The sequence below is a fragment of the Bos indicus genome, chromosome 22, assembly GCF_029378745.1.
Source record: "Bos indicus isolate NIAB-ARS_2022 breed Sahiwal x Tharparkar chromosome 22, NIAB-ARS_B.indTharparkar_mat_pri_1.0, whole genome shotgun sequence".
NCBI lineage: Eukaryota > Metazoa > Chordata > Mammalia > Artiodactyla > Bovidae > Bos > Bos indicus.
In genome coordinates this window covers 56,423,779-56,449,850 of record NC_091781.1, presented here as the reverse complement: position 1 = coordinate 56,449,850, position 26,072 = coordinate 56,423,779, and the positions used below count along the sequence as shown (strand labels likewise).

At 41.0% G+C, this 26,072-nt stretch overlaps 1 protein-coding gene across 4 annotated transcripts in view; it reads right to left on the bottom strand.

Annotated features, from left to right (window-relative positions):
* RAF1 (Raf-1 proto-oncogene, serine/threonine kinase) overlaps positions 1-24,871 on the bottom strand; it is a 75,911-nt gene extending 51,040 nt beyond the window's left edge. For 2 of the 4 annotated variants that reach the window (XM_070776922.1, XM_070776921.1), the window contains exon 1: positions 24,518-24,871. The gene's annotated coding sequence lies outside the window, so the exon portion shown is untranslated. Of the gene's footprint in view, positions 1-5,188; positions 5,211-24,517 lie in introns of those variants that run through there. The other 2 variants (XM_019984358.2, XM_070776923.1) reach the window with 2 other exon arrangements.
* Positions 24,872-26,072: the final 1,201 nt, after the last annotated feature.

The following is a 26,072-nucleotide window of genomic DNA, read 5'->3' as shown; positions in this document are numbered from 1 at the left end:
AAAAATCCACTCAGAGCAACAAAAATCATCAGGCTTCTCTATCTACTGCAGACTGGACCTACAGGACTTCAGGGCAGACTTGCAGGTTACTAGAACCTTTGATGTTGCTGCTGTTATGAAGTCGCTCAGTTATGTATGATTCTCTGCAACCCTATGAGCTGTAGCCCGCCAGGCTCCCCTTTCCATGGGATTCTCCAGGTAAGAATACTGGAATGGGTTGCCATTTCCTACTCCAGGATCTGAGTCTCCTGCTTGGCAGGAGGATTCTTTACCACTCAGCCACTTGGGAAGTCCATCAGAACCTTAGGACATCAGAAAGTTCACAGGAGCATTATGCCTAACCGCCAAAAGGTAGAAACAGCACAAATAGCCATCCTGTGATGAATGAATAAATAAAATGTGGTACAGTCGTCCTTAGGTATCTGCAAGGGATTTGTTCCAGGATCCCCTGCAGATAACAAGGTCCAAGGACACTCAAGTACCTTATATTAAATGGTGTAATATTTGCATAAAAACTACACACATCTTCCAAACTTTAAATCGTCTCTAGATTACTTAGAAGCAACTGAACAACAACAAGATTAATGCAATGTAATACAAATACAATACTTAATGCAATGTAAATGATATGTATACAGTTGCCTTGACAAAGGAACAAATTCAAGTTCTCCTTTTTCGAACTTTCTGGTAATGCCTTCAGGTAAACAGCATTTCCCAGGGAAGCTCTTCAGAGTAACACATGAGTTCACATTTCACTGGCCTCCAGTGAGTCACTGTGAACAAATCATTACGTCCAAATGGTTGGCCTTTACAGACTGACTGAAGCAAATCAGGCTCTCCACTAGAGCTAAAGATGAGATGAGTCTCATTAAAACTGAATGGCTACGTAATAGGGAATAAGGGCTGACAGTTCCTCAGAGAAAAATATGGGTACAGTTACAATGAAAGGGGGTTAACAGAAACAAACAACAGGTGTCCACTTCACCAGTTTTCAGATGACAATCACCAAGATCAAGGGTTTGTTAAAGGAAGGAGCTTAGAGATGTATCCTTAAATTGACCTACTGTGCATACTCTTAAAGGTAGAATCAAAACTCAGATAATACCTTTAACTTCAAGCTTCTCAAACATTGCCACTATTTGTAAACACACGCTCGCACAAATCAGGCAAGCGACACAGGTCTTCTTAAGCCCTTGTCACTCTGTTCTTCAGCAAATCTTAGGGGGAGATCCTTGAGCAGGCAGGGGACAAAATACCACGTTTTCTTGTTCAATCGCTTCTGTGGAACACATCTATCACTAGGACCAGGAAAATGGAATTTCCAGAAAGCAAAATATGAGAAAATATAAAAGGAACAGACTAGACAGATTAAAAAAAAAAAAAAAAAAACCCCAGCATCTTTTAAGCATCTACTGCAAGCTAGGTCCTAAGCATATAGTATTCAAATGCTATTTCATTTAATCCACATAACCTCTTATGTTACCTGCCTCTTCTGCCCAAAAAAAAAAAAAAGAGTTGGAAGAGATGACCTATATTGACCCTTCAGCTCTAACACCTTGTAATGATTCTACTGCCATGAAAATCTAACAAATACTACAATTTTCTGATACAGAATATCCTTCCCTAGCTTTCCAAACAGACTATACGGCAACCTTCTCTTAATGATTTGTAAGTTACTGTAATGAGTAACCTCTGGTTATCTACAGAATATAAATATAGCAGATTTTCCAAAAACAATAATTTTACTCAGATTTGAGTTGGGGAGGTTAATAAGGTAATTACAGTTTTAAATACGGGCTTCCCTGGTGGTTCAGACGTTAAAGATTCTGCCTGCAATGTGGGAGATCAGGGTTCGACCCTTGGGTTGGGAAGATCCCCTGGAGAAGGGTATGGCTACCCACTCCAGCATTTCTTGCCTGGAGAATTCCACGGACAGAGGAGCCTGGCAAGCTACAGTTCATGGGGTGGCAAAGAGCTGGACACGACTGAGCGACTAGCACCCACACAGTTTTAAATATTTTTATAACGTATCTATGATGAAGTAAAAGTCAAAGACCAAAGATTTAAGATGAAATGTGACTTCAAAAAACTTTCAGGTTTAAAGAGTAGGCATTTAATCTAATATTAGCGGTAGTTTGATGGAAAAGCTTCAAAACAATAATGACAATCAATGTAACAGACAACAGAGTTCTGTGTCTTCTATTTCTCAGATTCTTCCTGCACTCTAGCTGCCAGAACCACTTCTGACTTGACAGTATTTCTGCTGATTTCCCTACTCCTCAGCATTTGCTCTTGACAACCTGATTTGAGAAAGAGAGGAATCAAGCCTGTATATTAAGCAGAACAATAGGAAGAGAAAGAACCTAGTCTACTAGGCCAGAGAGTGAAAGTCGTTCAATTGTGTCTGACTCTTTGTGACCCCATGAACTGTAGCTCACCAACTCCTCTGTCCGTGGAATTCTCCAGGCAAGAATGTTGGAGTGGGTAGCCGTTCCCTTCTCCACGGATCTTTCCAAACCAGTGACTGAACCTGGGTCTCCTGCATTGCAGGAAGATTCTTTACCATCTGAGCCACCAGGGAAGCCCAGAGAAGGCCTAACCTACTGAGTAATAAAAAGGCTTCAGTATAGGCTTATTTGCAAGGTCGAACCTACACTCCAGAAGATTAAGAGTACCAAAAATCCAACATTCAGCTAAGCAAGGTCCTCCTAAACACTTGGTCCACAAAACTATACAGACTCTTATGGTAAAATTTTTAACACTCAAATTATTAAACTCCATGAAAATAAAGACTGAGCTTTGACAACCTCTGTATACTTAATTCCTAGAAGAGTACTTGTTGAATGACCAAATAAACTAAGCGAGCACTTTGAAGTCATAGATCTGCTGATGAATAACCTTCTTGGCTGTGTGGAACTGAGCAAAAAACATCTGCGCCTTAATTTCTTCATCTGTAAAATAAGAATATATTTTAAGAGGTGGAGGGGTTATGAGAAATAAATGAAAAACTATAAAGAATACAAAATTCACTGTCTGGTACACTGTGGGCACTTAATTCAAAATAGCTATCACTACATGATATTATTGGTAATAATAGTGCTTACCCACACAACAGAGTAAACTAGATATGATCCTTGATTCCTTTAGTATTTTCCTCACCCACCACATTTAATCATCCAACACATGCTGTCAGATCCTCCAAACTCCACCACTTTAACCCAACCCAACCATTCCAACCTAAAGCACCATCATGTCTTGCCTAGATTACACCAGGTGTCTCTATGCCCACTCTCAAAACTTGCAAAACTATTCTCTACCTACTACCTTAAGGCACAAATCTGGTCACATGACTGCTCTGCTAAAGTCCTTATTTTGAGTGTGACTGGTTCCCTCTTACACTCAAAATAAAACCCAAATTCTTTAAAACTATGACCTACAAGGCCTCACATGATGTTTGACACCTTACCTCCTGTCCTTTCTCTTAGTTCATTTATTCCTGTCACACTGACCTTCTTGTTGCTAGCTTGTCAATCATGTTTCCACTCAAATGTGGCTCCTCAAAGGGGACCTCCTTGGCCATCCTGTTTCAGTGTATCCTGTCTCTCCCCATCATTTTTCCCTCTTTACTGAGCTTTACTGTTTTCACCATCCTTTATGCCATTTTTATAATACTTTGAAATTATATTAGATACCTGCTACCCAGTGACTGTCTACCCTTGATAGTATGTTCCAAGAAGCCACGTTCAGTTTACCCTAAAAACCCCATCACCTTTCACCATATCTAGCATACAACTGGCCATTAAGACACTTCCTGAATGAATAATAAAGGCTGGCATCTAGGTCCAGTGAGTGCTGAGTTCTACTAGAAATCATCAGTCCAGTCATTTATGAACCACACGATGCTGAGGGGCTACACTCCAGGACTACAACACTGACAGTTGTGGAATTCTGCAAATGTAGAATCGGCACAGTATAACCACTGGTGGCAGTCAGCTGACAATTATAACAGCTCTATCAGACAGATGCCAAACGGACAAAAGCTAGCTGGTAATAGCCAGTTGAAGCCATTATGGAATTCTACCATGCTTGAACTATTTCCAAAGTTTGATTTACTACTGTTGTTTGGCATTTTTCTTCACAGTTGTTTTATTGTAAAAATAAAACCAAGCACCATTCCTGTTCACCTGCTCTGTCAAACTAAACTGTAAACATGTTCCAACTACACACACATCCATTTGTCCTAAATATACACTGCTGAAAATAAAAAGTGGTTTTAAGCCACAGTGTCCCTACTAAAGAAATGTAGAAAAGTGTTTTTAAACATGCCTAAGATCATGTAGAATGCAAAAGAATGAGTAGAAAGAGTAGGCTATCAGACAGGAGGAGGGGTGGTTCAGCCTAACAGAAATATAATAATTAACAAATATTTGGGATACATGTCCCAAAACAATAATGATTTCTTAGGCATAACCAAACAATGGCAGTTCCAGTTTAAATTTTTGGATGTCAATCTAAAGTGTTCTTCATACACATAAGTTGTGAACCATGAAACTAATCAACAAAATTAAAGAGAATATCAAAGTTTTCTTACAGTTTTCAGTAATTTCAGAACATACAAAAGCTAAAATTTGAGAAAACTGATACATTTTCACATTAGGTTTGCAAATGATTCTAGAATCAGTTACTAGTCATTACCTTCTCTATATTCGCTATGGGCCTAATGCCGTATGTTGTAACCTCTAAAAATAAGTCTCCATTTTAGTAAAATGATGAAACCAGTATCTCAGTGAATAAAAACAAGGAACTGCTGAATGTCAGCATGTTTCACAGACCACAGCTAATTAGATGATTAAATGATAGATTTCTCAAACTCTTTTAAAAATAATTCAGATATAGGAATGTTAAGAAAAGCTCAACTTTTTTTTTTTGGAACTCAACTTTTATAGCAAATTCATTTTTTTTTTTTTAACAATCAAGAATCCATTCCTGGGAGTTTCCATGAACAACATGCACCAGGACAGTCAAGCAGAAAAGTGAAGAAAAGGAACAGAAGCAGGGTGCCAGTGATTTTCATCTTACGCTTTCAAGAAATAAGATTATCTTTATAAAAGTCTAAACACTGGCAAAGCAAGGTTCACTTCTGTCCTCGGACAACAAATCAAACGGCCCATAAGAGCACAGCACCTACCACTCATCTCCTAGGCATTAGCAGAGAAGTCACCAACATTCTCCCGGCTAAGGCAAAAGGCTTTACAGAACTCTGCAGGCTGCATTTCCAGTCTGCAGAGTTTTGAGCACTCTTCCCACAATCCTCACGCCCCAAACTACACAAACCAGCACGTGACTGAGAAGCCGGTTAGAGCAGGAAGGAACACTTGGGTATGCAAACAAAGTAAAAGGGTAGTAAATACAGGGGCCATACTGTGTCTGTGAAAGCTGACTTGCTTAAAATTTTTTAGAGAAATCAAGTTATTTCCTAGTCAATTCCTAACAAGCTGTTGAGAAGTGACATTACAAAGGACACTGGGATACTTTATTCTGAAACTCAGAATGCAGAATACACAGGTTATGATACAGGCATTTTAAACTCAACACATTCATTTCAGCCTTCTCACCCTGTGGCTCAGCTCGAGCAATAACCAAAGAACTGCTTCATTCAGAGGCATTTCTAAAAATGAATAAATAGCACCAGATTAATAAAACAGTAATAAATTAAGTACTCTGGGAGATTCCTGCTGTTTTTTTGTTTTTTAGCTTACCATGTGCTATAAAAAAAGTGTTCAGAAAGCAAGACCGTTTCAGGTGCAGGATTATTAGGGAGCAGCACACATACAGAGTGCTTACCAATAAACAGCCTGGGACAAGCCAGATGTGATGGGAGCACAACTGTGAAAACGTAACCGCCAGTTCGCAGTGTGTACCTCCAGGGATTTGAGTCCTATGTTTAAGGTCCATCATCTAACTCAGGGCCTAATTGGACGGATAAACGTTTGACTGGAAACACTATCCTATCGACGTCTGGAGATACAGACCTCAGCAGAGCACTCGCTCAAACATTCCTCATCGATTGTCTTGTCAGTTACTCTCCTGAAGGGTTAGACACCTTTGGACCATGTAAGTAAAACAAAACAACCCCGATTAATCCAGGAAGCTCTTCAGGAGTTCAGTGTACAAGAACCAAAATGTTCTAGGACGTCGGCCTAAAAGAGTCAAGAAGCAGTTGCGCCAACTTGGGGTTAAGGTTGACTGTTTTACCCTCTCCCTACCTCAGCCAAGCCAAGCAACCAAATAAATTTTACTCTTGCTTCCTGAGTAGGGAAACACACACACACACACACACACGTATAAATATCTCACAGAGACAGATGGTCAGCATTTTTCTTGAAAATGCTTCAGTGAATCAGTATATGAAATCTGTCTTAAAACCTCACTTTTGAGCTTTTATTCAAATATTACTCTCTTTTATTTCACTTAAAAATATTAAAGTGGTAGAACACAAATACCTAAGGCAACTAGCACTTTGGTGTTAAACTAGATTTTAAAGACATTCTTAAGCTACCTAATATCGAGTTTCTAAGAACATAGCAATGCATTCTGTGGTTGAGATTGATTGGAGAAAGTTTACTTCAATCAAGAGAACTTAAAATTTTACATAACTTTACAGTTTATTCCTCTCCACTATCTCACAGTACTATTAAAATTAAACAGGCTAAAATCAGGTATTATTCCTAGTTCTTCTGTAGACAAAGAAAACAAGAAGTTCAAAAGGTTTAGTGACAATAAGGGAAGCAAAACAAACAAAAAAATTCAGGTTCTCAGACTCTAAACTACAGGTCTATTTTAACACATTAAGAAAGAAAAATAACTGTTTAACATTGTTACTATTACTACTTTGAAATAAATAGTTTATAAGTAATGCGGTATATGGGGAAAAAATGTTTTATATAACATAAGCAATTTAAATGTCCTTCATATTTAAGAGATTTTTACTTCCTTTCTAAATAATGATTTAGTTCAAATTCATTATCTTAGAGCAGTTGTTTTCCCAATGCTTTTTCTCACATAGCCTTTCTTTCTTATCCATTAAATAATACAGAATAAAAGAGTATCAAAAATATAATCCTGGGACTTCATGGGTGGTCCAGAGGTTAGTACTCCACACTCCCAATTCAGGGAGGCCTGGGTTCAATTCCTGGTCGGGGAACTAGAGCTCACATGCCGCAACTAAGGGTTCGAGCGCCTCAACCGCAGACCTGCCTGCCTCAACCAAGGCCTGGCGCGGCCGAGTGAGTATTTCAAAATGCACACAGACGATCTCTTATTTAGAAGCTAACTCTTAACAATCTGCAGCAAGTGACTAGCCAGTGAAGCCAAACATAAGGCAGTCTCCACTGTGTCTAACGGCCTGTGGCTCAGGGGTGAGAGCGCTGGCCTCATAAACTGTTTTTAAGTCATTCTTTTTTTATCTTCACTCCAAAATTTTTCTACCCAAAGTTGGTAACAAACAAAAGTTAGATAAAATAAAATCTCCATGTAATTAGAAGACTGCTAAACTACAAACCATGACTCACTAATTCTGAATATTAGTCAATACAAAAGAACTCCTATACATCAAAATAACCTGGGCACTGCCCTAGAGTTAAAATTCTGTTGTAATATTTTGCAGCTGCTGTGAGTTTCTCCTTGGTTCAAAAGGAGAGAAATGAGGAGGAGAAACGGGTAGCAAGGGCTTGAAAAGACTATTGCTAGAATAAATGACCTGAACACACTAAGATGCCCACAGCTTTAAACAGCCTTTTACTCACGACATTTAGACTTAAGATGGACTTGGAGCTCACTCCCCTCTACTCAGCATGTTTTACAAAATGTGAAAATTAAACAATGTATGTGAAGCACAAAGTGTTGGCCTGACACAGTTAATGTTCCCTACTATCATGATGAAACAGTCAGGAATTCTAGACAGCCATAAACCTCCAGCCAGGGTTTTTGAGTTCAAAGCCTAACACTCTTCACTACTACGGTTACTGTGTTCCAAAATTAAGACCTAGCTTCCAAAATACAGATCAACTGTTTAGCTCTCACGTTACTTCTGTTAATGTGTGCTATGTGCTCAGTCGCTAAGTTGTGTCTGACTCTTTTTGACCCCATTTTGGACTGTAGTCCACGAGGCTCCTCTGTCCATGGAATTTTCTAGGCAAGAATACTAGAGCAGGTTGACATTTTCTCCTCCAGGGAATCTTCCAGTCCCAGGGATCAAACCCACCTCTCTTACATCTCCTGTACTGGCAGGCAGAATTCTTTATCACTGAGCCACCTGAGAAGCCCAGTTGGGGGAATAACACAGCTAATATGCTATCTTGTTCATTTGATCTCTGCAAATGGTCTCTCTATTCCCAGAGATCCTCTCCAGAGCCTGCATGGAGTAATAATTCTAGATGCTTTACCATCAGTCTATATCTTGGAATCTGTAAACACATTTCTAAATTATCTACACATCAACACATGCCTAATTACCTGCAATTAACAACCAAGGTAACTTTCTGGAAAATACCTCCTTCTCTGCTTAGATTTATCATTTCCTCAAAAAGCTTCTTATTTTTATATTTCTCCATGGTAGGAGAAATTAGACAAGATTTACCATCAAAGAGAAGTAAACCTAATGCTATGTACAACTTAGGGCAAGCCTTAGAAGAAATGTAAAATTCCCTGTTTCACTGTTCTAAAACGTAAAACACAGTTAAAAGTAGCTCTATTAACTATAGAGGGCAGAGGTGAAGTGCATGTCAATTGTAACCAGTTAACTAATTAAAGTATTCTAACTCCATATCCTCCTGGTAAATCAGAAAATTAGAAAAAAGGCTGAGAGCACAAAGTAGGGGAAATGGCAGCACTGAAGCCGAGTCCATTAACCTTAGAGACACTGACAGCCACTCTGATCACAACACGAACACTGCTCCAAAGCCTGGCGCCAACTCAGTTTTCATTACTTAATTGTATAATGAACTTCTAAAATTACAAAAACCAATACATCATTTTAGAAATCTCTGCACTAAGCTCACTTTTCAGAGTACTACTATCACATAGTGTCTAAGCAGCTTAAATATTCTCGTAAGAACTGGCAAAATTAGGTGGGTACCCCCAACCACTCTAAACTTTAAAGGCTTCAGGGTGAGCCCACAATTGCTTTATACATATGCAAGTGATTAAGTGTTCCTAGACGTTTATGAAATATTGATTAGTGGTGAAGAGAAAGAATACTTCTTAAAGTGCTATTTTAAGCTAATTCCCTAAATTAAATACGTAAGATTAGAAGAAAAGTTTTCACATACAAAGTCATAGCACAATGATTATCATCTTATAGAAAAAAGGTAATGGAACTAATTATTTCTATTCAAGTCAAAAAGGTTTAGAAAAGACAACTCTTCAACAGGGGTATCTCGGGACTCCCCTGGTGGTCCAGTGATTAAGACTCCTCGTTTCCACTGCAGAGGGTGGGGGTTTGATCCCTGGTGTGGAACTAAGATCCTGCACGGTGCAGTCAAAAAAAAGTGGGGCGGGGGGGGGGGGGGGGGGGTATCTCTGAGGGCCCTATGAAAAATAAGTACCTGGAAAGGCAAATTAGAGTAGCCTCAATCCCAGCCCTCAATAAACTTAGTTTAGATCAAGAAGTAACACAAGGACAAGGTGGGGTTAATCATACAAGGCCTATGAGAAGGAAATGGATCTACTCTAAGTCATAAAGGAAATTATAAAACAGCATTCCCAGAAACCTAACAAAAACCTTAAGTTTTCATCACATCTTGGGGTTACATTCTGAGGTGCAGAAAAGGTGTAGGATGCAGTCAAAAACTAACCTAGAAACCCCTTTCAGATCAGATCAGATCAGTCGCTCAGTCGTGTCCAACTCTTTGCGACCCCATGAATCACAGCACACCAGGCCTCCCTGTCCATCACCAACTCCCGGAGTTCACTCAGACTCACGTCCATCGAGTCAGTGATGCCATCCAGCCATCTCATCCTGTCGTCCCCTTCTCCTCCTGCCCCCAATCCCTCCCAGCATCAGAGTCTTTTCCAATGAGTCAGCTCTTCGCATGAGGTGGCCAAATACTGGAGTTTCAGCTTTAGCATCATTCCTTACAAAGAAATCCCAGGGCTGATCTCCTTCAGAATGGACTGGTTGGATCTCCTTGCAATCCAAGGGACTCTCAAGAGTCTTCTCCAACACCACAGTTTAAAAGCATCAATTCTTCGGCGCTCAGCCTTCTTCACACTCCAACTCTCACATCCATACATGACCACGGGAAAAACCATAGCCTTGACTAGATGAACCTTTGTTGGCAAAGTAATGTCTCTGCTTTTGAATATGCTATCGAGGTTGGTCATAACTTTCCTTCCAAGGAGTAAGCGTCTTTTAATTTCATGGCTGCAGTCACCATCTGCAGTGATTTTGGAGCCCAGAAAAATAAAGTCTGACACTGTTTCCACTGTTTCCCCATCTATTTCCCACGAAGTGATGGGACCGGATGCATGATCTTTGTTTTCTGAATGTTGAGCTTTAAGCCAACTTTTTCATTCTCCACTTTCACTTTCATCAAGAGGCTTTTTAGTTCCCCTTCACTTTCTGCCATAAAGGTGGTGTCATCTGCATCAGATCAGATCAGTCACTCAGTCGTGTCCAACTCTTTGCGACCCCATGAATCGCAGCATGCCAGGCCTCCCTGTCCATCACCAACTCCTGGAGTTCACTCAGACTCACGTCCATCGAGTCAGTGATGCCATCCAGCCATCTCATCCTCTGTCATCCCCTTCTCCTCCTGCCCCCAATCCCTCCCAGCATCAGAGTCTTTTCTAATGAGTCAACTCTTCGCATGAGGTGACCAAAGTATTGGAGTTTCAGCTTCAGCATCAGTCCTTCCAAAGAAATCCCAGGGCTGATCTCCTTCAGAATGGACTGGTTGGATCTTCTTGCAGTCCAAGGGACTCTCAAGAGTCTTCTCCAACACCACAGTTCAAAAGCATCAATTCTTCGGCGCTCAGCCTTCTTCACAGTCCAACTCTCACATCCATACATGACCACAGGAAAAACCATAGCCTTGACTAGATGGACCTTTGTTGGCAAAGTACTGTCTCTGCTTTTGAATATGCTATCTAGGTTGGTCATAACTTTCCTTCCAAGGAGTAAGCGCCTTTTAATTTCATGGCTGCAGTCACTATCTATCTGAGGTTATTGATATTTCTCCTGGCAATCTTGACTCCAGCTTGCACTTCTTCCAGTCCAGCGTTTCTCATGATGTACTCTGCATATAAGTTAAATAAACAAGGTGACAATATACAGCCTTGATGAACTCCTTTTCCTATTTGGAACCAGTCTGTTGTTCCATGTCCAGTTCTAACTGTTGCTTCCTGACCTGCATACAAATTTCTCAAGAGGCAGATCAGGTGGTCTGGTATTCCCATCTCTTTCAGAATTTTCCACAGTTTATTGTCATCCACACAGTCAAAGGCTTTGGCATAGTCAATAAAGCAGAAATAGATGCTTTTCTGGAACTCTCTTGCTTTTTCTATGATCCAGTGGATGTTGGCAATTTGATCTCTGGTTCCTCTGCCTTTTCTAAATCCAGCTTGAACATCAGAAGTTCACGGTTCACATATTGCTGAAGCCTGGCTTGGAGAATTTTGAGCATTACTTTGCTAGCCTGTGAGATGAGTGCAATTGTGCGGTAGTTTGAGCATTCTTTGGCATTGCCTTTCTTTGGGACTGGAATGAAAACTGCCCTTGTCCAGTCCTGTGGCCACTGCTGAGTTTTCCAAATTTGCTGGCATATTGAGTGCAGCACTTTCACAGCATCATCTTTCAGGATTTGGAATAGCTCAACTGGAATTCTATCATCTCCACTAGCTTTGTTCGTAGTGATGCTTTCTAAGGCCCACTTGACTTCACATTCCAGGATGTCTGGCTCTAGGTCAGTGATCACACCATCGTGATTATCTGGGTCGTGAAGGTATTTTTGTACAGTTCTTCTGTGTATTCTTGCCATCTCCTCTTAATATCTTCTGCTTCTGTTAGGTCCATACCATTCATCTCTCCTTAAGTCGATGGCCTATATTTAGGGTATTTACTCCGTCTTTCTCAGTGCCTCTTCCTCTTTAAAGTAAGGATTACAATGTACCTACATCATCAGGCTTATGGGAAGATTAAACGAATTAAGGTAAACTCTAGCATGCAGTAGTTAAGATAAAGGTAAGCTGTTATCTTTAGGATGCTTTTTTTAAAAATGTATCTTTAGACCCAAAAAACACACTCAATTATGAGATGGTCGAATTATAAGGCTTGGGAGAATTGAGAATGACAAAGAATAGATTCACTTTCTTCAACTGCAATCAAAATCTCCCAAGAACATACGCTCAGTACCATAAGGAGTGAGTGATGGCTGAAACTGCCTGCACTATTAAAATACTTTTTTGGCAGGACAAAAACATAGTTGAATACTCATTTCTTCTTTGTTTTTGTTTTTTGGGGTTTTTGGGGTTTTTTTTTGCCACAACACACAGCTTGAACCCAGGTTCCCCGCAGGGAGAGCGCAGAACACTAACCACTAGGCTGCCAGGGAATTCCCTACCCATTTTAATATACTTAGAATGCAGCTTCACTCTTCATTTTTCCTTTAAGCTTATTTCTTTGCTCAGTCTAGCTCTGTTCCATCTGAGGGACTGGGTAATCAATTTTTCAAGATTACTCCAAGCCTCCTTTAAGGAGTAAGTGTTTTTCTATTTTCTTTTTTTTCCTTTTTTTCATTCAATTGGTCATACAACACCGGAAAAAACCCACCCTCACATATAAAAAGTTTCTGCTGAAACAGACACACTCCAACACTTAAAAATAAAATATCATCTCATCCAAGCTAGGAAACAATAATAAGTCTGGTTTGGAAATGGCCTAGCTACAGTTTCCCAAGCAGTCCAAAGGGCAACTCAGATGCTGCAAGGTGGAGTGTGTGTCAATATTTTGAGTTTCCTCACCCCTCTTTCTCAATTTCTGACCACAAACTGGTAACTTCATCAGCTGACTGGCCAGCATAAATGCACATGAAGAAATGTGATACTCTACCCTTCTCATAGTTAGCAAGCCGGGCTGCCCAAGTTTAGAAAAGAACCTAACTTTTTTAAAGGATAACTAATTTTTTAAAAGTTCATCAGCTAGTTCAAACAATTACATTAAAACATCAGTTCCCTGGTTCCCTAAAAAAATAAAACATCAGTTCCACAGTGAAAGACATATGGAGCCGATTTTATTTTTAACTCTTAGTTTTTCATTATTTTCATTTTAAGTCACTTTGTCTAAACTCTTTAACTCTTTTTACTTTTCATCTCCAAATCAGTCATTGCTTCTTCATTTAAGCAGCAACTGTTCATTTTTAAATGAACAGAGCTATTTATAAAGTATATCCTTAAACACAAGTAGAAAAATATGCAACACACAAATAAAATATGGTTTAAGTGTGATCACTCTGATGGTCGGGTAATAATGAAATAAAAAACAGCTACACAGTGGAAGGGGAAGGAGAGGAAATAAAAACCACCCAGACATCTCATCCTGCTAAGCTAATGCCTGGAAACACTGACTTAACCATACCAATAATTTCTGTTCCACATAAAAGGCATAAATTTTACTGGCAAGTCCTGCATAATCAACAAGTGATTTAAAAGAATAGCATGAGCTTCCTTCAAAAATAAAGACATGAAAAAAATTTAATAAAATAAAGACATTAAATATAAAATAAGTGAATCCACTATTCTGCACACTGGCATCTCTCACTTGGGCAGACATTGAGATTTACCCTCAAGATAAGTACTCCTCCAGGTTTACAACGTTGCCAAAGCTATTTCAAGAAGTAACCATCTGATTCAGTCATTTTTCCAATGATTCCTTGTGGAGTCAATGGCTTTCATACAGAAAAATCCCCTGGTCTTCAACGATACCAACAAAGGTAAGCATCTTGCTTGTCTTGAGAACTTGTAAGAATTACAATAAGGTATATCTGTAAAACCATTTGTTTCCCAGAAAATACTTTAAATCAACTCTTCAAGAATATTTTTCTTAAACCAAGGACATGTTCAGAGGTTTCCACTGTAAACTGGACCATTAATTCATTAAAACTCTAAGTTATACCCAGCTACTTTGCCACAGGAGTAAAAAAAAAAAAAAAAAAAACTAAATATGAAAATGTAACCCATGTAATTTACACATCAAAGTCTGAACGCCTTAAGGAAAATAACTGTATGTATTTCCTACATTTTGTTATATACTCCGTCATCCAGTACAGTAGGGCTTCCCTGATGGCTCAGTGGTAAAGAATCCACCTGCAATGCAGGAGTCAACGGAGACGCAAGTTCGATCCCTGGGTTGGGACAATCCCCTGGAGGAGGGCATGGCAACCCACTCCAGTATTCTTTCCTGGAGAATCCCCATGGACAGAGGAGCCTGGTGGACTACAGTCCACAGGGTCGCAGAGAGTCAGACATGACTAAAGTGACTTAGCACACATGCCAGTACAGCACCTTGCACAAAATTAATGTTTAAATAGCTGAATAAACTATTAATGGAGAAATGACGTAATTACACTATTTATACTAAACTTTCTCATGGATATTGAATCACTACCTACCACATGAAAGTACTGATACATAGAATCCAAAAAACCAGAATGCCTCTGTATACTGCAACGTGGCACAGAACTGAGTGGAAAAGTGTAAGGAGCACATCATTTGACAATTTCTAATAATCTATTTCAACTGCCAGTGGCTTTGAAGACTATAAAGTTCAGAAAAATAGCCCTTGCCTTGTTAAAGTAGAAAAAAACAAAAAACCATGACTTACCAAAGACTGACATGTGCTAAGAGCTTTCAGGATGACAAACAGGCCTACAACAACAAGAACTGACAGCTTTGTGTGTGTGTGGTGATGGGGAAAAAGGAGTAACTTCTTAAGAAAGCTATAAGAATGTGGAGCATGGAACAATCACTTCCTGCCTGAGCAGAGGAAGAGGCAGACAATGAAGGATGATTTCACTGTAGCATCTGAAATTGAAGGGGAGGCATTTTAATAGGTGCCTGTAAATGTTTTTCTTTATAAAAAATAGAATTTTAATGTACATATTTTAGTACCCCACTTTTTTCACTTAGTGTATCTTACCACTCAAGATTAATTGAAATAATTATTTATAAGTTAACTGAATATATTTTAGATTAAAAGGGGATGAAAGGTATAAGGAAGGTAAAAGCAACAACTACATGTACCAGCTTAATAAAAACCCTTTTTTTTTCCAAAAAAGGAGTCATTAATTGTGTAATTAATTTATCTCTTTGAAGAACATTATATACAAATACATTTATAAAGGAGGAAAAATTCCATAGATGCAAATACAGCCAACTTCCTAAACTTCTGGTTTGCTCAGTCAATCTAATTAGCAGTTAAGAGAAAAGCCTAGAGCCACTTCACATCCATTAGGACAGTTATTATCAAAAAAGCAGAATATAACAAGTATTAGCAAGGATGCAGATAAACTGGAACTCTCATGCATTGCTGGTGGGAATATAAAATGATGCAGCTGCTGTGGAAAATAATTTGGCAATTCCTCAAAAGTTAAACAGAATTACCATCAGTTCCAGCAATTCCACTCCTGGGAACAAAAGCAGAGACTCAAACAGACACTTACAAATCAATGTTCACAGCATCATTATTCATAAAAGCCAAAATGTGGAACCTAAGAGCCCATCAACTGTTGAAAGGATAAAATATTTTGTGTGTGACACTGGAATATTATTCAACCATGAAAAGGAATAAAATTTTGACACACAGTATAATATGGATGAATCCTGAAAACACAGTAAGTAAAATAAGCCAGATACAAAATTATAAATATTGTATGATTCCCCAAAGGTCCAAAAGTCAAAGCTATGGTTTTTCCAGTAGTCATGTATGGGTGTGAGAGTCGGACCATAAAAAGGCTGAGAGCCAAAGAATTGATGCTTTTGAACTGTGGTGCTGGAGAAGACTCTTGAGAGTCCTTTGGACTGCAAGGAGATCAAACCAGTCCATCCTAAAGGAGATCAACCTTGAATATTCACTGGAAGGGCTGATGCTGAAACTGAAGCTCCGATATTCTGGCCACCTGATGCAAAGAGCTGACTCACTGGAAAAGACCCTGATGCTGGGCAAGACTGAAGGCAGGAGGAGAAGGGCATGACAAAGGGTGAGATGGTTGGATGGCATCACCGACTCCATGGACATGAGTTTGAGCAAGCTCGGGGAGATGGTGAAGGACAGGGAAGCCTGGCATGCTGCAGTCCATGGGGCTGCAAAGAGTGGGACACAACTGACTAACGATGATTCCCTTTATATGAGATACTTGGACTAGCAAACTCAGAGAGAAAGCAGAGTTTACCAGGGGCTGGAGGTAGGGAGGAATTGGGAATTATTGTATCAATATAATTGTTACAAGGTTCTATCTGGTATGATGAAAAATTTCTAGAAACAGATTAGCAGTCATGTTTGCACAACACTATGAATGCATTTAATGCCACGGAATAATACACTCAAATGTGGTTAAAATAGTAAATTTTATGTTACGTATAGTTTACCACCACCACTCCCTCCAAAAAAGCCTAAGGGGCCCATTTGTGAATTGTCAGACAGCTAGATAAATACTAGGCACGGAGTATTTATGATGGTTATTCTCACATTCACATTTCTCTAATTCCAAGCCAGACTAAGACCAAGGAAGGTATTAGAGTATCATTTATACCTTCCATGTAGAAAGCCTATGAATGCAGAAGAGAACAGCCAGTGTGGCAAGAGCCACTTGAACCAATGCATCAGAGCTACTAAAGCAGACAAACGTCCTCAGGGAGCTGGCACTGAGCACCCAGAGCACTCTACTGATAATGCAAAATAGAAGGGGAAGCTGAGCAAGGTTGATTCCTTCCATAGAAATCCTATGTTACAAAGCTCCGAGTATGAGTTTAGGAAGTAGCACCTTACAATCTTAATTGTAAACATTAGTGTGTGATGGGCAGTAGGAACAATCCACAGGTGATGAACCTGTGAATCTCTACTTATGCAAATAATGTTTACTACATAATCAAGACAAAGTTTCAAGAACTAGAGATTTACAAATTAGACATGTCTCAGTTCTAAGGAGCTTATGTCTAGCCAGAGATGTAAGACATCTATATAAAAAATTCAGCTCAATCAACATCATTTAGCACCTTACACTCAACGACCTGAACTGAAATCAGGGGCATCAACACTGTGCTAAACTCTGGGTATTCAAAGGTGATTAAGATACAGTCTTGTGAGAAAAGATGAGAGGTGAACAAATATTTAAATAAAATACATGTCACAATAAATACATATCAAGTCTACAGTGTACAGTACCAAAAAATACATACACAAACCATCGAAGTTTAAATAAAAGGTCTTATTATAAAGTCTAGCATTAAATGTAGTGTTTTGATTTAATAATTTCACCGAAGTACACAGACCTGGTCCCTCAATTTCTCAAATTTTTTCACAAATGTCAACAAAGAAGGACTTGCACACTGACTAGAAAGCATTAACTTGAATTTATGATCTAATGGGATGATAAACTCACAAATGACTATATGATAAAGGCCGTAAGAAAAATAAATGCAAGGGTCTTAAGATAGGGTTCAAGGAAGAAAACATAATGAGAAAAAGGAGAGGAAATGGTATTTAGAAGATGGTGTTCAAAATGGCTCTTAAAAGAGGAACAGATAAAAGTGAGGAAATCGTGTGACTCTCTCAGTAGATAAGGTCACTGAGGCAGGAACTTGCCTAATTCACCCTCCACCACTAGCCTGCTGCACTCACTCAGGTGCTTAAAAAAAAAAAAGCCTTCTGAATTCCACTGAAGATAGTAAGAGAAATCCACACTACCAAGATATAAAAGCAAGAACTGTATCCTTAGTCTGAAAAGCAAAGGAGACTCTTGGACAATTTGGCAGGAAGTAAGGGCAGCTCACCGACACGTGAATATTCTTGTATCATCACAAAACAGGCAGATACCTAAGAACCTCATAAAGCACTTCCCTCCAGGAAAGAAAGCTGGGTATGGGAAACAAAGGAGAAAGTAGAGTTACTCTAAACAGTGTAACTTTCTGTATCCTTTGAATGCTGGAGCATGTGAGTGTATAATCTATATAAAAGATTAATAAAACCTAATTTTTTTATATTATAAAACAATATATTCAGAGACAATGAAAAGTAATATAAAGTAATAATAAATAATTTCTGTTTAACAACCACTAGTAACATCTACATGTGCTTTCTTCCTATGTGTAGCCTCTGAGTTTTTGTTTTTAAAGCGTGAGATATAACTTACATCCCATACAAGTCACCCACTTAAGGTGTACAACTCAATGGCTTTTATTAGACTCACAGAGTGGTACATTTAGCTCCACAATCAATTTCAGAACATTTTCAATACTTCAAAAAGAAACCGCTATCACTGTTCACTGCCATTCCCCTCTCCCTCCAGCCACTGGCAACCACAAATCTACTTTCTGCCTCTGCAGATTTGCCTGTTCTGGGCAATTCATGCAAAAAGAATCACAGAATATGTGGGGTTTTCTGACTGACTGCTTTTATTTAACACGATGTTTGCAAGGTTGATACATACTGGAGAATGTGTAAGTTTTGTTGTTGTTCTGTTGCTGAGTCATGTCCAACTCTGAGACCGCCCCAAACTGTAGCATGCCAGGCTTCCCTGCTCTTGACTATCTCCTGGAGTTTGCTCAGATGAATTCCTTTTCACTACAGAATACCATTCCATTGTACTAAATGTTGTGTTTTAACAGAACTACAATCATTCAGATACAGCATTTCTTGTGTCATAAATGCTTCATATACGCCACAGTTCAAGAAAAGCGCTGTGCCCCATAGTGGGCTGTCCCTCAGTTTACTTATCATTGAACATCTCAAGTTTTTCCAGTTTTTTCTACTATCAGTTCAGTTCAGTCGCTCAGTCGTGTCTGACTCTTTGTGACCCCATGAATTGCAGCACGCCAGGCCTCCCTGTCCATCACCATCTCCCGGAGTTCACGTCCATCGAGTCAGTTTTCTACTATATAGTTTTCTACTATAAACAAACTTTTTAAAATGCAAATGGAAACTCCTTTCAAAATAATCTATCTAGATCCAGGGAAATGCCTCTCCCAGAAACTGAGCTTCCTAATCAGATTTGCCAGAGAACAAAAGTCATGTTCTTCTAAGGAAAACTCAGGATTTCATCTACCCTAAAGTCAGGATGCAACAGTTAGAATTGGACATGGAACAACAGACTGGTTCCAAATAGGAAAAGGAGTTCGTCAAGGCTGTATATTGTCACCCTGCTTATTTAACTTATATGCAAAGTACATCAAGAGAACGCTGGGCTGGAAGAAGCACAAGCTGGAATCAAGATTGCCAGGAGAAATATCAATAACCTCAGATATGCAGATGACACCACCCTTATGGCAGAAAGTGAAGAGGAACTAAAAAGCCTCTTGATGAAAGTGAAAGAGGAGAGTGGAAAAGTTGGCTTAAAGCTCAACATTCAAAAACTAAGATCATGGCATCTGGTCCCATCACTTCCTGGGAAATAGATGGGGAAACAGTGGAAACAGTGTTAGACTTTATTTTTCTGGGCTCCAAAATCCCTGCAGATGGTGATTGCAGCCATGAAATAAAAGACGCTTACTCCTTGGAAGGAAAGTTATGACCAACCTAGATAGCATATTCAAAAACAGAGATATTACTTTGCCAACAAAGGTTGGTCTAAGTCAAGGCTATGGTTTTTCCAGTGGTCATGTATGGATGTGAGAGTTGGGACTGTGAGGAAAGCTGAGCACCAAAGAATTGATGCTTTTGAACTGTGGTGTTGGAGAAGACTCTTCAGAGTCCCTTGGACTGCAAGGAGGTCCAACCAGTCCATCCTAAAGGAGATCAGTCCTGGGTGTTCATTGGAAGGACTGATGTTAAAGCTGAAACTCCAATACTTTGGCCACCTCATGTGAAGAATTGACTCACTGGAAAAGACCCTGATGCTGGGAGGGATTGGGGGCAGGAGGAGAAGGGACGACAGAGGATGAGATGGCTGGATGGTATCACCGACTCGATGGACGTGAGTTTGAGTGAACTCCGGGAGTTGGTGATGGGCACGGAGGCCTGGCGTGCTGCAATTCACGGGATCGCAGAGAGTCGGACACGACTGAGCGACTGAACTGAACTGAAACCTAGGTAAAGGATAGATGTTAAAAGCCATCTAACATGGAAAAGTATGGGATGGGGTGAATTCGGAGAGTAAGCACTGACATGTATACACCACCGCGTGTAGAACAGAGAGCTCTGAGGAAGCTGCTGTGTAACGCAGAGCTCAGCTGGGTGCTCTGTGATGACCCAGAGATGTGGGGAGGGGGCTGGGGGAGGCCTAAGGAGGAGGGGATATACGTATACATACAGCTGATTCCCACTGTTATACAGCAGAAGGTGACACAACATTGTAAAGCAATCACACTATAATTTTTTTTAATTTTGAAAAGAGAAAAAAAAAGTATGTCCCCATAAAACCCAGATTAAGAATGAAAACTCATAATTTTAAAGACACAGTAACATAGTTAACCATTACTAGCCGGATTCTTCCATCAGAAATGTTTACGGATGAAGAACGTAAATACTCTGTCCAAATGTGATGCCTAGTATTAAGTAGCTTCAAAGAAATCAGACCACCTTTCCCTTCCCGAGCAGGATGAAAGAAAATAAACAGGAGATAAGTCTTGACTAAAACAGTAAAGATGTATTATTTACTCTTGCTACTGGATGACAGTACATGAAACCCAACAGGCAGAAAGAAGATGTCACCCATATAGTCCACCAGGATCCTCAGAAGCCATTAGACATATCTGGTTCCCCTAAAACATTTTCACTGCCTGTGACTTCCCATTCATTAATCAAAAATGTAAACAATTTCTAAATCACAAAGGTTTTAATTCCAAATCAGTTTTACGATTGTTAATCCCCACCCAGTAAAATCCCTTAGAATCTGATCTAAAAATAAAACTATGTGTCAAGTGTTCCTCAAGAAAAACTATCTACACTGATTGGAATGTGAAGCAATTAACACACTTCTTGAGTGAGTTGCCAGAGAGACTTGAGATAGCCTGGGCCAAAACCAGTAACAAAGGAACAACACCCACTTGACGTTTTCCTTGGTTAAACTGACATTCTAGGACTAATTTTAGGAGAAAGGCGAACAGATCTGAAGTTACCTACTAAAGTCATTGTGAGCTTCACAAGTATCCCGGGAGAAAAGGAGGGACAGAATGACGCAACCACTATAAAATTAAAGATGAAAACTATGATATGTAATTAAGGAATTCTTACTCACAACTTTAAGGCAAAAAAAAAACCAAAAAAACAAAAAAAAAAACAGCCATTAGTATTCTAAGGATTACAGCAAGGTAGTTAAGCCCTGTACCAAAAATACTAACTGAATTATAACACAAATAACTAGTATCACATTTGCAACCTGGGCAGTTTAGCAAATAAGAATTCTTAGACATCCACACACAAAGATACACACACACACACACACAACCAAAACCCTAAACAACCTCATCCTAAATGAACCCAAGTGTCCCTTGATGTCCCAATTAATTTAGTCAAGGTGAACAAGTTTCCAACTACAGTCATTTCTTTCGGAGAACTGATTTTCACAACACACATGATTTAAAAAAACAAAAGATCTTTTAAGTCAAAGCTTGACTTTATGGTTTCATAAACCCCCCACTGTCACATAGTCCACCGCCTTTCAAAGGCACTAGTTAAAATTCTCTTCTGCAAGTCAACATTAAGGCATGCTGTTCATCTAACAAGCTCCTCCCAAGACCAGGATTATTATGTATGGGCTATTATGTTAACATGCAAACAAAAGCACTCCCCATGTAACATTTTTCTATTTTTAGGCAACAGGTTATTAACAAAGCTTTATCTGGAATTAAAATGTGATAGAATCATGCACCTACTACAAACAGGTTACTTGAAATAGTAATTTGAAGTTATTAATTATATTTTCCATTTAATAAGTAGCCTAGTGCTTCTGGAGAAGTCAAATTTAACTTCCAAGAAGTTGTTGTTTAATTCTCAGAGCAAACTTCTTTGGATTTCACAAATGGTCTGTTCTAAACTAAAAGCAACTAGTCTCCGAGCAGTTGTAATATAATACTTAATGTTTAACCATTCTCTATTTCATCTTTTAGATACTTTTCATCATAAGTGACGAGCTTAATCTGCTTCTCACTGTTTTCTCCTGCAAAACCAAAACCTATAAAATATGTTCTCCTGTATTTCACTCAAGCCTTCTCCTTTGAAGGCATACACATCTTTTAATTCTTGTTAAATAAGAGTTTTAGAAAACTAAGCACTTTCACTACAACTTATAATCACAAACACTGTGTATCTAAAAGATAATAAACTTTTACACAGAAATAGTAACAGGTTAATTTTCCCAAGTATCCTGTGTTCAACTGGGCCAAATGTTGGTGTTGCATTTTAAACAGCACAGCCCTTAAAGTGATAAGGGTGAAAACAAGCCAAAAGAATTTTAATCTTAATGTTCTTGAGTGGTATATAAGCATCACAACCCAAAAAAGATTCAGGAACTTTTAGATGAAGTCTGTTAATATCATAATAGTCACTTTAGCACAAACATTAACCACAACAACACAGCTCTTTGGGGAAAATTATGTTCATAGAGCTAAAGACTTTAAAACAGAACTGGAATCCACAGAATCAATCCAAACAGTGTACTATATAAAACATTTACTAAACTAAAAATCCTCAGTTGCATTCTACAAGTTTTCAGCTGTTTCATATAATCTGCCTATTTCTAAGCAATTGGGGAGCACAATTTATGTTGTCAACAACCATTTAAAATGCAGTATTAGTAGACTGTCTTACACTTATAAAGACAACACTTTTGTGAGCAAGCACAACTTCAGAAGAACCTTTTGCAAGAACCCCGAGAAATACGAATTCTGTTCATTCACCACAGTGCAAAGCAAAATATCTGACAAAAAGCATTTATCAAAATGTTCTTGACGGAACTTAACAAAGTAAATCTGTGCAATTACTAACAGCTTTAACATCATCAAGAGAAGGGGGAAAATCGATTATCAGCAAGAAAATTAACAACACTCGTCTAAAATAACTCCAATTAAACCAACTAGCTCACTATTTTCAACAAAGAAAGATCCTTCGCAAGCTAGGCAACCTTTGTTTCAGACCCTCATCTCTCACCACTTCCTTCCTGCACCCCAGACGGCTTGCTGCTCCCCAAATTCATCCCAACTCCTGCACATCTCGGGGCCTCTGTACCAGCTGTTTCCTCAACTTAGCCTGCTCCGCCCTCCCCACCTGAAGAGCATTTGCTCAGCACGAAAAGTCCCCTCCAGTCTACGAGCTCCCTCAACTGCCCCAGGCAAAACGAGTTGTTCCAAACTACCACGACCCTGGGTAAACCCATCCTAATCACAGCGTATTGTTTTCACACTTGGGAGCGAACAGAGGGGCCGCGTACCTCCACTCAGACCCTAGAGGACGAAGCAGGCAGAAATAATGAACGCGGGCTGAATCCATTCCCTCCTTAAGACTTTTCAGAACCCCGTCACACCTAGAGGAGGCACAGCAGACCCTAACCTTCCTCCCACCAGAGAAAGGGGCACACCCTGGGCCCCTGAGCGAGAACAATGAATGAACACAGTCGCCTCGCCTCTCCTCCTGTCCAAACGCCTCTCTCGGGGCATCGACTAGCTCTGCAGAGCCTCTGCAGCTGCACAGCTGAAGCGTCCAGGCGGCTCTCACTTCACACAAAGGAGCCCTGGATCTTTTTTCCCAAGCATCCTGGGGCCGACCGTCAGTATAAGCATCCCAATGGTATCATCAGTAACCCGCAGAATCCTGAGCCCCAAGGGGAGGCCCCGATCCCTTCCTTTGTGGTGGAACACCGACCTATTTCCTCCTCTTGTCCCCGACTGCTCTCACCTTCCCGAAAAGGGTGTCACTTGAGAGAAGATGCAAGCCCGGGTCCCCCCACTCCGCGGCCAGAAAGAAACGACGGTGGTCCACCTCAGTGACAACACGGATTCGAGGCGTCTGGGCGGATTTTCCCGTGGCCGAAATACAAGGACTGTGCAACGGGAACTGGGGTGGCGCCCGCACGTTTCCCCGAAACACAAGGAAATCTCGAGTGGGGAATGTGGGGACTCGGCTCGCCGGCCATGACACCGAGCCCCGGGGCCCCCGCCCGCCCAGCGCCACCCGGGGTGACAGCGGCCTGGCCCGGCCCTCCGCCCGACCGCCGCGGGGCCGTTCCGTCAGCTACGCCCTAGCCGGGCCGCCCGGGAACCCGGCCCACTCAGCCCCGCCGCCCCGCTCCCAGGGCCCGGCCCTGCAGCCTACCTGAGGGAGCCCGGCCGCCTCCGCGTCCAGTCGTCCGGCGGCGGCGTCTGGTCCGCTCCTCCTCCCCGCGGCGGGTGAGGGAGCGGGAGGCGATCACATTCGGCGCGTCCCCAACCCAGGGGACGGGGCCCCGGGCAGCTCTCGCATTGTCCCACTCGCGCTCCGCGGCCTCAGGGCACACACCCCAAAGCCCGGCCACCTGTCCCTCTCCGGGCCCCAAGAGCGGCAGGAAAGCCTTCCCGTCTCACTCTCGTTCTCGCCTTAATCCCGCCATCTAAGATGGCGGCCCCAGCGCCCGCACTTGAGAGACTCTCGGGCGGCCCCGGCAGGCGAGCCCTACACTCGGTGCTCCTCCTCCCGACCTGCGCCGCCACCAGCTCTGCTTCTGCGCGAGCCCGCCTAGGGGCCGACTTCAAACTTGGCTCGGGCATCCATCGCTCTGGCCTGAACCCTGGTCCCACCTCCTAGTGGGCGTGGCCTAGAGATCGCGCTGGTCGCCATTTCCGAGCCGTGAAGGCTCTAGGGCGGGTGCTGACTGGCCAACGGAGTGGCTGTCGAGGAGGGTCAGAGTTTAGCTGCCCCGAAGGAGTCTGAGACTTAAAAGGGAGAAGAAGGCCAGCCTGGTGACATCTCAAGGTCCAGAGATAACCAAATGAGCCCGAGGACTCAGTGTAGAGAACAATGTCCAGCTTTGGCGTCTCCTCCCTGGAGTCCGACGCATCAGGTGACACATCGCGACTCTGTCATTTACCCATCATGTGGGAAAGTCCGTAATCTTTTGAGTCTCAGTTCTTTGGTGGCTCAGACGGGAAAGATGGGAAAGAGTCTGCCTGCAGTGCAGGAGACCCAGGTTGGATCCCCGGGTCGGAAAGACCGCTGAAGAAGGGAATGGCTACCCACTCCAGTATTCTTGCTTGGGAAACCCCATGGACAGAGGAGCCTGGCGGCTACAGTCCATAGGGTTGCAAAAGAGACACAATGTAGCTACTAAACAGGAACAAACACATGAATATTTTAATGCATATACCCATCGCCCCAGCAAGTCCACTTCTGGACACTAATTCTAGAGGAATAGGTACACGAATGGCCACCCACTCCAGTGTTCTCGCCTGGAGAATCCCAGGGACGGGGGAGCCTGGTGGGCTGCCGTCTATGGGGTCGCACAGAGTCGGACACGACTGAAGGGACTTAGCAGCAGCAGCAGCAAGCACAAAAAAGCACTCGCTAAAATGTTCATTGCCATGTTGTTTGCATTAGAGATGACACTGGAAAAAAATGTTACTTAGTTAAAAAGGAAACTGTTCAAATAAAGGGTGCTATCTCCACAGTACAGGGTATCCATCTGTTAAAAAGAATCAGTTCTATGTACTGATTTTTTTTTCATCAAAGACATTACATTTTAAAAAGTAGAACATGTTCAGTTCAGTTCAGTTCAGTTCAGTCGCTGAGTCGTGTCCGACTCTTTGTGACCCCATGAATCGCAGCACGCCAGGCCTCCCTGTCTATCACCAACTCCCGGAGTTCACCCAGACTCATGTCCATCCAGTCAGTGATG